This window comes from Cryptomeria japonica, chromosome 6 (genome assembly GCF_030272615.1).
Source record: "Cryptomeria japonica chromosome 6, Sugi_1.0, whole genome shotgun sequence".
In the NCBI taxonomy this organism is placed as follows: domain Eukaryota; kingdom Viridiplantae; phylum Streptophyta; class Pinopsida; order Cupressales; family Cupressaceae; genus Cryptomeria; species Cryptomeria japonica.
The window spans coordinates 395,970,929-395,984,862 of record NC_081410.1 but is presented as its reverse complement, the minus strand read 5'-3'; positions in this window follow the sequence as shown (position 1 = coordinate 395,984,862).

The window sequence follows — 13,934 nt, the reverse complement described above, 5'->3', positions numbered from 1 at the left end:
AGTTTTCGAAGTCGCATTTAATGTGGTGCTTGGTTGGGGGTATAAATTTTGAGATCATTTGTGCATTCACTCATCCAAACTCAGAGCTCTGACCTTGCATCTTTGCACTCCTGCAAACCCAATTAAGCATTGCCTTTGTTTTTCATGCTAGCTAGGTGGATTTCTTGCCTTCCTTGTTTGTATTTTTGTGTGTTTTAGGTTAGGTTTTGCATTCTTTTTTTAGCGTTGATTTCTTTTTTTTATTTTTTTGTTTGTTTTTCTTTAAGTTTTTTGTTTTATACCCTAACCTCGGAATCTCGAGATCCCGAAGTTCCAAGTTAGGGGATTTTGGCTTTTGCGTTATTTCAGAAACCTGGGTTCCCGAGTTCCTGAAATGTTAGTCTTAGGGTTTTTCGTTTGTTTTGTACCACTTTGGAAACTCGGGTTCTCGAGTTCTTGAAATGGTAGTCTTAAGTCTTAGGTCTTTGATCTCATTACTTTGGGAACCGGGTTCTCAAGTTAGTTTCTTTTTAGTTTCTTTTTGCATGTCTTTTAAACTTGAAACCCCGTAGTCCCAGGATCTCGAGCTCCTTTTTCTATTCCATCTTTGTAGTTTACCGAGACTTTGGTTTTTGAAGTTCCGTGTTGCATTTTAGAGTCCCACCCTAGAACCTCGAGACCCCGAAGTCCCTAGTTTTGTTTTCATTGTCAAGGTCTCACCACTTCGGAAACCTGGGTTCCTGAGTTCCCAAAGTGGTCTTCTTTTGTGTTTTTGGCAAGTTCGTTATCCCGGAACCCCAAGGTTCTGAGTTTGTTAGTTCTTTTTTCGGTTTTAGCTCGGGACCCTGGACTTTCGGACTCCTGGGTTTTCTTAGTAGCTTTTGTGTTTTCTCACCTTGGAACCCCGAGATCTCGAAGTCCCGAGGTGAGTTGTTTTTGCAGTGATTCTTCTTTGAGTAGTATTTGATGTTGGATTGGTTTGTTTTGCAGGGTTAGCTATGTTTAATGGAATCTTCTCGAAAGATAAAGGATCTTGAAAAGATGCCTATCACAATGAAATATCAGTACTAGGGGCGAACATACACATCCAAGCTGGAGGATGCTATCCAATGGGTCACAGACACATAGATCATGCACATAGAGCTTGAAGATATAGAAAGATAATTGGAGAAACCAGGACTAGATGTAGAGTACAGGAGGATCAAGAGATCCGATTTGGTAGAGGTGACTATTTTCCCACAATCAGTACAGGCACCAAAATTCATAATAAAAGTTGCACAATTTTATAACCTCGATACCATGAAATGTGTAGATTCTAATGGGAGACCGGTGATTGATTTATCACCTAATATGTTGGACTTGGTATTTCAGATTCCCACTAGGAGGGAAGTATTGGTTGAAGGGAACAAGATGGTGAAGTGAAAGAGAATGGAACCAGAATATGAGCCAATGCAAGAAAAGAATGAATGAGGAATGGCTTGAGGAGGAGAGAAAGACAAGCTTGAAAGCAAATGAAATTTTGAGGCAGGATTTCAAATAACCACAAAGGGATTTAATCACAATGCTTAGAAAATAATGTGGCAAACCTGCATGCAGACACTTTCAGCCTTGGATGTTCTCATTCATGCTAACAATTTTGGATGGATGACAATATTATGAATGGGCTCAAATTTTGTCAAATAACATTAGAGACTAGCTTAGAGAAGTGCATAATACAAAGAAATTCTTCTTCACATATTATGTTATTTGGGTTGCAACCAGATCAGGTCAATTTCTAGGGCTACAAATTGAGGGCAAATTAGGGGAAAAAGAAGGACAGAGTGCCATATGGGAATATTATACACAATTGCCATTGAAAGAATCCAAGTTGCATTATAAGAGAATCAATGACGCATTTTTGTTTCCCATTATTATAAGGTTAATAGGTGATATCATATTTAGGCTAAGTAAGGAGGCAATGGAGCTAGTAAAGAAGTGGGGGTGTTGGTTTATACAAAACTCCCAAACTACTTATTTGAGAGTAAGTGGGTTCATTGGAGAACCATTTTTGCTACCTAGATATTGTAAAAATAGAGTGATTTTGTTGGAGTACGCAAGACAGATGGCGAACCTACAAAACTTACTATCATCAAGACATAAGACATGGGTTACAGGTGACGACTTCCCCTTGAATTTATAATTCTTTTCATGTCAGAAAATTCATGTGGCAAAGGTTGTTGAGCAAGAATTGCAAGACCTACAACTAAAGCCTTTTAATTATATCAGACAATTTTATGATCCATATAATAAATTAAAAGGACTAATGCCAAAAGTATATGAAGGACATCAACCTTCCTTGATGGATTTTTGGGCCAATTGTCAAGATAGCTTTGAGGCAAGGGAGAAATATTATCATCACCTCACTGTTCCACAAATAAGAGATTTTGGTATTGAAACTAATATACCCAAACAATTGCATGATGATGGTATTTTGTTGGATGCAATGTATAAGGAGACAAGGATAGATAAGAGGCTGCTCCGTCTAATCAGATGGTCACAACAAGAGGTGGTAGGTATTGATACAATTTCTCAAGCAGTAATAGATAGAACAAGAAAGTGGTTAAGTTTGAGGATTAAACCAGTTGCTTCCAAAGGTAAACAAAAAAATATACCTACTGATAATCCTCAATCTAGGGTACATAAGGAGTATATGCGAAGGACTAGATCAAAGTCAAGGAAGAACACCTCTACAGATCCTGATGAGGAAGTTGAAATTCCTTTGACTACACAAGAGTTGAAGCAGAAAGTAGCTGAGAAAATGAAAGAAGCAAAATATCTGGCGAAACAGGTAAGCTTGGGGATTACATTGGGCCTAGGCCCCAAACCACAAGCAGAGATTCATTCTGTTAGGCTTGCCATTGAGGGTGTTACAACAACAACAAAACAAACTTCTCAAGAGGCTCAACCCTCTAGTGCCTCTCAACCCTCGAGTGCCTCCATTTCTCCTACTACAACTGCTACCCCAATCACCACTACTACCACAACAACACCAGCAACCACATCAACCGCATCTATTGCTGCAAATATTTCAACACCACCTCCACCATTGGCTACAACAACTGTTACTCCATCTTCTTTTGCTTCATAGATGCCTACACCTGCAATGACTCCTACAATTGAAAAAGTAATTATTCATAATGTGGAGTTTGACTCAGACCAAGAGGAGGCTGAGACAACACCAAAGAATAGAAAGAGAATGACTCCTTCTAGTGTGGAGAAACGAAAGGAGCCTGCCATCCTAAAAGTATCAAAACTTTCACAGGTAGCTCCTAAGGATGTAGATGATCAGGGTCTGCAAGGACAACAATAGGATGAAGAAGAGGAAATTAAGTAAAGTCAAGCTGAAGAACATGATGAAAGGTTGGTTCTTACTCCACAAGATGTAGAAAGTTTAGTGAAAGATATAGCAAGTGGAGATAAGGAACAACAAATTCAAGATCCAGCTAAGGACTTCAATGAGAAAGTGAACGATAAATTAGAAGAATATCATCAACAACTCGATGCTGATGACATTCTATAGGCGAACTTGGCTCAACAAGTACTTCAACAACAGCAACAACTTGTTATACTAGTGCTTCCCACTCAGGAAGAAGTCCAAGCTCCTCTAGATACATAGGTTGAAGAAGAAGAGAAAAATGAGGAAGAGCTGGTACATGAAGATGGAAGGGTGACTGCACAAATAACAACCGAAGAAGGGAGCATAGATGAGGGAACACCACAATGGCTAACCTTCACTTTTGATAAGAAACAGAAAGTTGTGCTGCCTGAATTCACATTGGAGCAAGCCATTACAGAGGAACCAAAGAAAACAAATAAGGCTAAGACACTTCACCATTTGTCTAGATTTGGCTCTGGTGAAGTAATTGTCGATATTGTAGCTCCTGTAAAGATAGAAGGAGAGGGCCCATCGAAATACCAAGTGTCACAGGTCAGGCTAGGAAAGCAAACAAAGTGGGGAGAGATTTATACTTTAGAGTTTTCTACTAGCACTGTACGAAGTAAAATGGAGAAAGAGCATAATTCCCAACTACAGGTAAAGGCATAGTTAGATCAGTATAAACAATTGCTTGTGGAAATGGGGAAGCCTTTGGATTCAAGAACAAATTACACATTGCCTTCCATATCATCACTTCCAGAGGGTGATGTAAGAACTTTGATTGAAAAAAGGAAAGTATCTATCACTACAAAGTCTTGGGCAAAAGAGAATTCTTCAAAGGTAAGACTTTTCCTAGAACATATAACAGGAATCTATGAAAAGGCCCTCGAAACAGAGAAAGAAATAAGAGATTGTTCAACAAATTGGGAAGTGAGGATCAGAGACCTCGCCAAGCAATATAGAAATTTGAATAAAATATTGGCCTTGGGTGAAGAAGCGATTATGAATGAAGATTTACTGGGAGGAGACAATTTTGGTAGTTTACAATCTTGCATTTTTATAATAGAATTTAAGATAGAAGTTGTTGAGCAGTGTAAGTCAAAGATATTTGAGGCACATGCTCCTCTTTTGAAATCGCTTGGTAAATATGAGAATTTTGTGAAGAAGCTATTAGGGGCATATGGTCACGACATTTTGGAAGACGATCGTCTGAAGGAAGGTGTAGTGTTGGATCAATGGGATCAGTAAGCGACTCATCATTTTGCAGCTACAACGGAGTTTAATTCAGAGTTAATAGATAAATACTCATTTTTTACTTCTTAGTGTATACATGCAAAAAGAGTAATTGATAAGTTGGTCATTAGATGGGAGTAGGCAAAGAAAATCTTGAAGAAGTTCGAGTTCCGGGTTTCGTATGTTGCCAATCCTCCTATAGATATAGTTTCTTGTTTTATTAGTAACTACAAGAGCTATAAAAAGAAGTAAATGATGAACACATAGTTACCACACATGCAATTTTGAAATCTTTTTGAAGATATTTTTGGTTGCCACTAGAGTTAAGAGTTCAACCGCTGTGCAACATCAACTTCAATTTTTGGGCAAATTTTGCGTGGTTGTACTAGCCAATTTTGGGAACACATGTTTCATAGTGGTAGTTAAATAGTAGTTTCACTGGAGTTTAAGGCAGAGACTTGTATGTCAAATATGACTCCTTGCTTTTATAGCACTTAATTTAGATAGCTTTAATTCCTAGAATTTAGGACATGAAACTCTATAAACTAGAGATTTTGATTGATTGTAATGGTCCACGAATTGATGATTTGAGGTCCATTTTAGAGATTCCATTAGAGATTTTATGCAGATTTTATAAGTTTAGAATATTTTGTGATACTCTTTGAAGTTTAATACAAAAAGAAGCCTGTGGATTGTCTGATTTGCTTGTGTGTTCTATACGGTTGTGTTCTTCGTGATCTGGTAACTTCTATCATTTGAATCAACACCTAGTTCTTTTGGATGATTTATTATTTTATGAATCATTTTGTGCATGTAAATGGTATATGAGGATTGAACTGATAGGGAGATTATTGGTTGGGTGATATTCATTTCTGTTGGTGTGTGAAGTTGTCTGACTTTATATGGGCAAGTGCAAGGTAATGAGTCACAAATTCGCGGAAGTCCGCGCATTGGAAAACACGCTCTTATAAACGGGGGCCCGTTTTCAAAAAACGGGCCCCCGTTTATGCTTCGAGCTCCCGAGCTGAAAGGTAATGGGGGTTCGAAGCAAAAACAATCGGGCCCCTATTTTGTTCTAAAACGAGGGCCCGCTTTTAAACAAAACGGGGGCCCGTTTTTAAAAATGGGGGCCTGTTTCTAAATCGCAATTTTCCTTTTTTTGTCCATAAGCCGCCCTTGTTTGAAAACGGGGGCCCATTTTGTGGAAGTTGATTCCACAACCCGCCACTTGGCTCGGGATTAGACCCAGGATAGGCCTGGGATGGCCACACTTGAGACATGGACCTGCAAATTCAAATCTCCATGAATGAAAGCACAAATATGAACTTCGGAAATAGTTTGCGTGCCTCCAATCAGATAATTTTTATACCAAATTAAAACCCATTTCAGATTATACTGTCTAGATTCTAAATATGTAAATTTATTTAAAAATTGATTATTTTAACTATTTTTCATTTAATTTATACTAAATCGGGTCCATAAATTTGAAATATTAACTAATTTGTTAATTTAATAACTTTTTTATTTTAAAGAATTTTGGAAAAAAAATTTAATTTGTCATCAATCTACACAAAATTCTTTTGTACTTAAAAAAAAAAAAAATCAAAAAATGTTAAGTTTACATAAAATTATGTGGGTCGTACACGTCAAATTTTTAAAAAGATAATTACGACCATTAAATAATTAATTAAAAAAAATATTAGAAAAAAAAATTAAAAAAAATATGCTCATCAATCTTCAGTGTGTTACAAACTATTTCCCAAAACGGTTTGAGAAAATAATTTTAATTGTGTCAAAACGTGTGGGCCGTACACATGCATGGTATGGTCCTGAAACGGGCATTTTTAAAACATAGTTTTCAAAACTCCATTCAAAAATTTATTTTTTATTATGTGGGTATTAAAATAAATTACATATTTGGAAATTACACTCAGAGGGCTATCTTTTATATTACTGACTTTTTCCAAGATTCAATCTCTAAGTGTTTCAAAATTTAATCTCAAATGAGACAAAATCTGAAAATTGGGGAAAACACTTCCACTTTTTGGCCAAAAAGTGGACTCATCTTCTTGCACTGACCCATATACTTTCTGGAGCTTGTTATTTGAATGCTGATTTAGTGATATTGATAATATTTGGATTACAAAATTCTAACTATGTGGATCATTCAATTGTTATTGTATCGAATTCATTTTTATTTCCTTGTTCCCCTTGTCTATCTTTTGGTGTTTATTTTGAGAGAATCTAAATCAAAAAATACAAAAAAAAATAGGTAATTCAAAGTTGTTTCAACTAGTAGGCCCCTTGACGGGTACAATCGCATTATCCACTAAGTTGTCCATCATCGTCGAGACCCAACTATAGAGACCTTGGAGTAGTTAGATTCCCAAAACTTACTCCTTTTTCAGGAGAGGTGGTGAGCGTTCACATTAACTACCTGACTGTTGGTAAGCATGTCAAAACACCTATCAACAGGAATATCATGCATAAAATCATTAATTGCCTTCTTTTCCATTCATTTGAAACAAGCTACAAATGTCTAGACCCCTTGTTATCTCATCCTCTCTTAGTTGATATTTGGTAGAAAGTGTTTATTCTCTTGAGGATAACGTTGCCAGACTATGAAATATCTTTGAGGCTCTTTCTAGTTTGTCAACTAAAATTTCCTCTTCAAGGGAAACTACCTAATATGGCCCCTCAATTGTGTTTGGCTTAAATTTTAAATTTTGATGACTTAGAAAAAGGGGAAGTGGATTAGGTGGGAGGGGGAGGCATCCTACGGGATAATGAAGGAAGGATGATTTTAGCTTATGCTATCAACTTGGGGGTCTAGTCCTCTAATTATGCTAAGGAGGTGATGTCTCACAATGGTATATTGTTAATGAAAGATAAAGGTTATACCAAGGTGATCTTAGATGGTGATTCTATAAATGCCATCATGATGTTGAAAGACCATGCCACCCTAGGTTAGTCCATTTATGATATCACTGCTAAATATCATCCAATTTGATGAGCCTCGAGTGGTTTTTATTGATGGACACCTTTGAGGAAGGCAACACATTAGTGGATGAGTTGGCTAATATGGGCTCCTTTGTTCATAACAAATAGATTTGGAACAATGTGCACAATCTCCTAGAACATGTGTGTCCTACAATTTCCAATGATGGTAAATTTTTCATTGCTTATAATGTCAGAGACAAAGACCCCCCTTGCAATAATGTCTCACATTGATTTCTCTCATTTTCATTATGACCATGGGTGGAATGTGACCTTCTCCTTCTAAGTTTTGATGGTTAAGTTTTCTAGCATTCCTTTTGGTGTTCCTTTTTATCTCATTATTTTTTTCTTTCCTATTTCTTAATTTCTATAGATGCATTGTTTGTTAGTTATGAGTGGTGATTTGGTTCAGGTGGAGCCCAAAAATTATATTTCCCTTAAGACTAGCTAGGAAACAGGTAGCCTATTCTTTTGCAAGAGAATTTGGTGTCCTATATTGAAGTCATGATGAGGCATGACCTTGTTGTTTTAATACAATTTTCTTGGTCTTGGAATGACACAAGGGTGGATATTAGGTGCATTTCTTTCAAAATCATAGTGGAGTTGATTTTGTCAACTACTAGTCTTCCTATGGAAGTCATTTCCCTTCCTAGGAAGCCTGAAGGAAACTATCAAGAGTTAAAAAGTTCCTCAAAAGAGGGGAGAATTTTGGCTACTTGCAAAATAGGTTCAACCATGAGGACCTATTAGGTGTGTGGAAGTTTATTATAGAGGTTCTCATGAGGTATTGGATGGGATATCTAGAGAATTCTTGAGGAAATAGAAAATTGAGGAGGTTTGTGAAGGATTTAATTAACATTGTGATTACTCTCATACCAAAGTAAGAAGTTTGTAGATCATTTAGTAATTACAGACCCATATCATTGTGAAACATAGTGTACAAAATTATTGCTAAAGTATTGGAAAATTGGCTAAATAAGACTGCCAATGCATTAATTTCAATTGAATAGAATGATTTCACACTAGGATGGGAAATAATCAACAGTATTATTGTATCAATTGAGGTGGTACATACTATGGTCCTCTTAAGGATTAAGGAGATGTTTATCAAATTGGATGTAATCAAGGCTTACGAATTATGATAGGGTTGACTAAGAATTTTTAAAGGCTGTAATGAGAAAATTTGGTTTTAGTTAAACTTTTATTGACATGATTTACTACTGCATATCTTCCACAAGATATTTGATTAATATTAATGGCTCTCTATGTGGGTTCTTTGAAGCCACAAGTGGGCTTCACCAATTAGATCCAATTTCACAATTTTTATTCATAATCATGGCTAAAGAAATGAGTAGGTTTTTCAGGTAGGCGAATGAAAGGAATTTCTGGAGGGGAATTAAAGTACTTAAAAATACTATCCCTATCACTCATTCTTGATTCATAGAGAATACTATTCTATTTGGAGAAGCTTATTTGAGGAAAGAAAAGGAAATTAAAAACACCCTTGAATAATATGCATGATTATTTGGACAAACTATGAATAGAGAGAAATAAAAAATTATATTTTTAATAGAAAAAAGGTTGCACAAAGGAGAATAATAAATGTTCTATATTTTCCTATTGAGTCTCTACCTTCAAAGCAGCTTGGGGCTCCATTGATTTTCATAATATGAAAATCTAGACAATGGGAGGATATAATAAATAATTATTGGAACAAGATATCAACTTGGAAGAGTAAATGGTTAACACTTGTAGGGAGGATAACAATGATCAAGTTGGTTCTCTCCACAGTTCCCATATATGTTATATCTTTGTTTCAGATCAATCACAAGATTGAGGCCAACTTGGAAATATTTCTTAAAAAGTTCCTCTGGGAAGGTTCAAAAGAGGGAAAACGAGTCCCTTATTTCATTGGGAAAAATCATGTCTACTAAAAATTGTTGGGGGAGCTAGATTAAGGATAATGAAAACTAAATTTTTTCCCCTAGGAGTGAAGTTAGCTTGAAAAATTTATAGGGGACCCGAGCCATCGTGGTACAAGATTTTTTAAAGAAAGTATGTTGATATCAATGATCCTTGGAAGATATTAACAATTGGTAACTCGAAAGGTGACTCAACTATATAACGTTTTCTATGGGATAGTAGAAGATTGATCATCAAGCATCTTACATGAAAAATAAATAATGGAAGGATTGCAAAATTTTAAATTGATTCATGGAATGAGCATATGTCACTTATGGATGTCAGGGAAGTCAAGAATTACATAAGAAGGATCAATAAATTACATGGCCTAAAGGTGATAAACTACATCATCATAATTGTAGGTGATACTAGGGTATGATATAAGTGGGTTGATGCAAATATTGTCCCAATCCCAGAGGAGGTAAAAACTAAGATTAATTTAGAGCTTAGTAAAAGGGGAATAGTTATTATAGAATAAGAGGATGAAGTTATATTGTACGGTGCTAAATCGGGAGAATACTCAATAAAAATGGCATATCAGATTCAAAATTCTTTCAAGGTTGATTACACTTGGCCTCAACCTAATTGAGAGGAAAATTTCAAGAAAGAGGCCATCAAATCTTGATTGAGAGGCCAATTGGTCAAGAAAGAGGCAAAGTGGACCCATCCAAATCTAGGTAGATTGAAGTTGAACTTTGGTAGAGATATGAAAGGAAACCCAATATTTGCTAGGAAAGATGTATAATTAGATATATCGACTGTAAAGTTGTCACACAAACTTGGGCATGCAACTAATAATGAAGTGGAGTTGGGGGCTTTGACAATGGGCTTGGAACTATACAAAGAAAATAAGTGAAATTATATCGATATTTAAGGAGACTCCCTACTTAGTATTCAAGCAATTATCAAGAATGATATCTCAAACAAGAATAGGTCAAATGATGGATTCATAAAATAGGTGAAATTTTGAAGAATATCAAAGAATTTACTCTCACAAGTATTTAGGGAAGCTAATAGAGTAGCAAATGCACTTAAATATGCTCTAGATTATAATCCTACTCATTGGGGGGTTTGGAAGATTTGATTAATAAAGAATAATACTAAGAAGGTGATGCAACTTGACCTGATGGGTCCTCAAAGAGACCTAACCGGATCATGTAGAAAGAGTAACACAATAGAAGCAACAACAACACATAGAAATATTACAAAATCAGATATCTACATCATCATATATTCATCAACAAACATCTGGTAATCAACTGGTTACATGTAGGCTAACATGGCAGATTATAGTCCATCCGAAACTTCAAGAGCTAATCGGACTACATTCTAAAAATCTAGTTCATCATACTACTTCCATATTCTTCTATCTCCCCCTCAAGGATCACAAATAACAATACATATATACCCTTTGGAACACATCCGGGTCGGCCACAAAAAAATACATTCACCAAGAAAGGAAAATGAAACATACAAATAGGTCGACCCTAAGAATGAAAGGAAAATCCTCTGGAAAAGAACAACCAAGAAGTGAAAAATGAACAGAAGGTTGGACAAGCACACAAGAACATCGAGCAAGGCATCAAATAGACCCGCAAGCCAAGAAATTGCTTCGCATGAGAAGAAATCACCAACTAGTCGTAAAGCTCAAAAACTGCTCTGAAACCAAGAAACAGATAGTCTAGAAGGAATAACTCTCCAGGAAGGAATCCAAATGAACTGAAACTCTGGGATAAGGCACAAGACAAGCCAGAAAACCAAAAATCTGATCTGCAATGAAAAAGAACTAGCTATTGGAACACACATAAAACTGCAATACTGGACTGAACAAGAACAAACTAAGGAAATATTTTTGGTTGATGCAAGATTTCTCATAGACTGGGGATGCTCCTGCATCAGAAGGCTTTTCTTGGCCTATGTGAAATTGGCATATAATTACAAACCAAAAAATATTAGATGATACCTTTGATTTGTAGTTTATTCATTGGTTGAATTTAACAGGTAGGGGTTCCTAGCATAACTTTGGTAGGATTTGGAAATTGTTGATAAATATGTGTGTTGTTGGTGTCCTTTGTACTGCCAATCAAATAAAGGAATAGGATATATTTAACTTTAGATGCGATTGGGTACCATTATAAGATTTGACTATTAGAAGATATATTAGAACTTGGAAAATAGTCTCATTTTTCTTGGCAAGATCTTGGAGAAAGTATTCACATGAAAATATCATGTGGTATTGATCTCTGTGTTGGGTTGGCTTGTTTCCATTCCACGCTTGATGAGTGGATATGATCGAACATTTCCTATATATATAGGCCAATTTAGAGTTGTTAGCAGACAACAACATGACGACGAGGAAGCACTTTGGCATCAAATGCAACTGTGAAGATGATAATGTGGATCAACAAAGTCGAAGAAGAAGGACATAGATTTTCCATCAAGCAGATCATTGGTAGCCATCATGTATAGGGTGGACATATTCATGACGGTAACTTATTGAAAATTCTCTTTACCAATTTTTATCAAGCTACTAGTTTTAGGCATCAAAATTTTGTCTTTCATCATTTCTTGGTAAATAATAGAGTTTTTTATGATGTGATAATGTCTATATTGATAATAAAGTTCCATCCAAAGAATGACTATATTGTAGATATCTTCGATGCTAGGGCAATAAAGAAGAAACAAATTGTAGCCTAAGATCTTGAATATACTAGGGAATGTTTAGAAAACTATAATTTGATCTTTTTTTGTGTAAGAATTGACTATGAAAATATCCATCCAAGATCTAGAGGTCTATTGAATAGCACAATAACAAGAGAGAACAATAGAGACAAGAACACATTGTATTCTCATCAATGATGTAATATGCTAGACAAGACTAATGTACATAAGAGACCCCCTTGGTTATATAGCCAATATCTCATGACATGATAAGTAGAGTGAAAAGATATCAACCCACTTAAAGTGGAAAAGTGATCACATGATAACACCACTAAAGGTGGACCACCCACCAAAAGTGAAAAAGTGCAACTACAAAAGGTGGATATGATAATGTGATAAAGTGACATGTCCACCTAAACTAGAGATGCTCCAACTAATCGTATGCAATTCCTTAAGTAAGCTTAAGTAAAGTGTAATGAGGACTTGAGAAAGAATAAACCAAGGTAAAATGCCTCAATTACACCAACACCTTTTCCTAATTATGTTTGAGCATGTTAATGAAATGGAAGATGGGATTAATACCATCTCATGTGTTATGTAATCTCTTTTTCTTTTGATTTTAATGAAGGGAGCTATCCTCTTTGATAGCACTTATCCTTAAAAACCAAATATTTGATAATACTTATTATTAATATTACCATAATCTAATAATATTTAATAATTTAATCTTATTATTTTATTTCATAATAGATTATAATAACAATAATAGTTAAAAAAATCAAATAGCAAACACTAAATGTACTAATAAAATAATTTTTTGGGTACCTTTTGATAATATGCATACACATAAATAGTGTGATTTGTTGTCAATATATATAATTACAAACATTTGAAAATAAATTAGTTTTTTGTTACATGATATTTAATTGATTATAATTGTTCTCCTCTTTTATTTTATTTATCTTTAAGAAAAATAATTTTAAACTACTAATTAGATAAGACAAACAATCATTATAATTAAAAAATACTAAAAAAACGAAACTATTAAAAAATTACTTAATTTTGTTATTTAAATTAGAAAATGAACTAACATAAAGTGGTGAACCCAAAATACACATAAGAAAAGTAAGAATTAATAACAAACATTTTAAATAACTTTTATATAATTTTAAAATTTGTTTTAGTATGTTTTTAAAACTTTTAAATTTGTTATGTGACAATAAATCTTTGGTATGTTGTGAAGTTGAATAATTCTAAATGATTTAAGTCTTATCAATATAAGACCTTACAATAAGAGATAAGATAAAAATTAATAAGAAATAAGATAAAGATTGAATAAAAATTAATTAAAGATAAAGATATAGAGTATCCCTAATGGTTAAGTTTTTAAGAGATAAAATTTTAGAAATAAAAACTTGTCTGGAACAACTTCGACAAAACGAGGGTACGCAACAAATTCTCACTGCCAGCTGAGCAGAACCTTGATGCTTATCAATAGTCTACTTATACATGCTCTTATCCTGAAATGACACCCATTCAAAACAGTCCGATTGCTGGTAATTCTCCACGGGGCAACTTTTCACAAGAGAAAGATTTAAGACAAAGCAAACTGCAAGAGTTTATCATCGTACGTCTGCAAAATAACTGGAAAGTCTATTCTCAACACGACACAATGATTTGGTCAGAA